The sequence below is a fragment of the Battus philenor genome, unplaced genomic scaffold (genome assembly GCF_028537555.1).
Source record: "Battus philenor isolate CCGP_79_NKW_IND1 unplaced genomic scaffold, ilBatPhil1.0.hap1 SCAF_36, whole genome shotgun sequence".
Classification (NCBI taxonomy): Eukaryota; Metazoa; Arthropoda; class Insecta; order Lepidoptera; family Papilionidae; genus Battus; species Battus philenor.
The window spans coordinates 372,501-375,000 of NW_027181700.1; the positions used below are offsets into that span (position 1 = coordinate 372,501).

A 2,500-nucleotide genomic window follows, 5' to 3' on the forward strand; every position below is an offset into this window, starting at 1 on the left:
CCACATCCAAGGAAGGCAGCAGGCGCGCAAATTACCCACTCCCGGCACGGGGAGGTAGTGACGAAAAATAACGATACGGGACTCTTACGAGGCCTCGTAATCGGAATGAGTACACTTTAAATATTTTAACGAGGAACAATTGGAGGGCAAGTCTGGTGCCAGCAGCCGCGGTAACTCCAGCTCCAATAGCGTATACTAAAATTGTTGCGGTTAAAAAGCTCGTAGTTGCATTTGTGCGCCGCGCTGTCGGTGCACCGCATCCGCGGTGATACTGACACGTCTGCGGAGCATATCGTCGGTGAGCCGTCGGTAAAACGGCGGTTCAATATCAAAATCCTATCGCGGTGCTCTTCGGTGAGTGTCGAGATGGGCCGACAATTTTACTTTGAACAAATTAGAGTGCTCAAAGCGGGCTCAAAATGCTGCTTGAATATTTCGTGCATGGAATAATAGAATATGATCTCGGTTCTATTTTGTTGGTTTTCAGAACTCCGAGGTAATGATTAATAGGGATAACTGGGGGCATTCGTATTGCGACGTTAGAGGTGAAATTCTTGGATCGTCGCAAGACGAACATCAGCGAAAGCATTTGCCAAAGGTGTTTTCATCAATCAAGAACGAAAGTTAGAGGTTCGAAGGCGATTAGATACCGCCCTAGTTCTAACCGTAAATATGTCATCTAGCGATCCGCCGACGTTACTACGATGGCTCGGCGGGCAGCTTCCGGGAAACCAAAGATTTTGGACTCCGGGGGGAGTATGGTTGCAAAGCTGAAACTTAAAGGAATTGACGGAAGGGCACCACCAGGAGTGGAGCCTGCGGCTTAATTTGACTCAACACGGGAAATCTCACCAGGCCCGGACACCGGAAGGATTGACAGATTAACAGCTCTTTCTTGATTCGGTGGGTGGTGGTGCATGGCCGTTCTTAGTTGGTGGAGCGATTTGTCTGGTTAATTCCGGTAACGAACGAGACTCTAGCCTGCTAAATAGGCGTCGTCATTTAGGTGTGCGCCGCTCCGGTGGCGCAACTCACTGGCGACGTATTAAAATTCTTCTTAGAGGGACCGGCGGCTTCGAGCCGCACGAGATTGAGCAATAACAGGTCTGTGATGCCCTTAGATGTCCTGGGCCGCACGCGCGCTACACTGAAGGAATCAGCATGTTCTCCCTGGCCTAGAGGCCCGGGCAACCCGTTGAAACTCCTTCGTGCTGGGGATTGGGGTTTGCAATTATCCCCCATAAACGAGGAATTCCTAGTAAGCGCGAGTCATAAGCTCGCGTTGATTACGTCCCTGCCCTTTGTACACACCGCCCGTCGCTACTACCGATTGAATGATTTAGTGAGGTCTTCGGACCGACACGCGGTGGCTTCACGGCCGTCGGCGTTGCTGGGAAGTTGACCAAACTTGATCATTTAGAGGAAGTAAAAGTCGTAACAAGGTTTCCGTAGGGGAACCTGCGGAAGGATCATTAACGTGTGTGTATGTGTGCGAGACGCGTGATATGTTCACGAACGTTGTTGCGCCGCTGTTGCTGTTGCTGTTGTTGCTGTTGCGACGACGACGACGACGACGACGACGACGACTTCGTACATACCGTGTTTACACATATATATATGTAATACATCCATAATGATATATATATACGACATATATACATATATATGTACGTACGCGCGCGCGCTGCTGTTCGTATCTAATGCGGACGAGCGCGCGCGCGTGTGCGTGCGTGTGTGTGTGCGTGTTTGTATATATGTATAAAAAATAAAATGTGAAATAATTGTCTCTAGCGTCTATTACGCCTAACGGCGCAGCGGCGACGGCGCCGTGGCGGTGGCCGGTGGCGGTGGTGGCATTCGTCGAAAGTGCTACCGCCGCCGCTGCCTCCGCCGCCGTCGAAGCGGCCGGGTGGCGGAAAAACGCCGAGAGACGAGCGCCGACCGGGGCATACCAAACGGAGCGTTCGAAGCGGTGAAAATCCCCACTGCCTAGCTCAGGCCCTTTATTGTCGGTTGGCGCTATACAAAACGAAATTTAAGCGGTTAGAAAGATGACAATGTCGTGCGTCACGCCAGCTCGTTGGGGGGTGCGCGGGTCGTCGTCGTTCATCATTCTAAAGGATTCGCGTCGGGGCGTTAAGCTTTTTCGGTGCCGTTTCTTTATGAACGCCTCGGCGCACATGAATTCGACCAACTTTCGACGTTAATACATAAAAACGGACAATCAAGTGGCCGACGGCGAGAGCCGTAGGCCGCTACCGTAAGTAATAACAACATTAAGAAAAAACCATTACCCTGGACGGTGGATCACTTGGCTCGCGGGTCGATGAAGAACGCAGTTAACTGCGCGTCATAGTGTGAACTGCAGGACACATTTGAACATCGACATTTCGAACGCACATTGCGGTCCGTGGAGAAATATCCAGGACCACTCCTGTCTGAGGGCCGGCTGTTAAAATATAAAAACCACACTGTTCGGTGTAGAACGCGCGCTACGTGC

The 2,500-nt window shown here is 51.2% G+C and overlaps 2 non-coding genes across 2 annotated transcripts in view; both read left to right on the forward strand.

Moving 5' to 3' along the window:
• LOC137927686 (small subunit ribosomal RNA) overlaps nt 1-1,475 on the forward strand; it is a 1,904-nt gene extending 429 nt beyond the window's left edge. The window contains exon 1 of the ribosomal RNA XR_011107832.1: nt 1-1,475. This exon is cut by the window's left edge and continues 429 nt beyond it. This is a non-coding gene — a ribosomal RNA (small subunit ribosomal RNA).
• Nucleotides 1,476-2,291: 816 nt separating this feature from the next.
• On the forward strand, nt 2,292-2,448 carry LOC137927786 (5.8S ribosomal RNA). The gene has a single exon (XR_011107919.1). It is a non-coding gene; the product is annotated as a 5.8S ribosomal RNA (ribosomal RNA).
• Nucleotides 2,449-2,500: the final 52 nt, after the last annotated feature.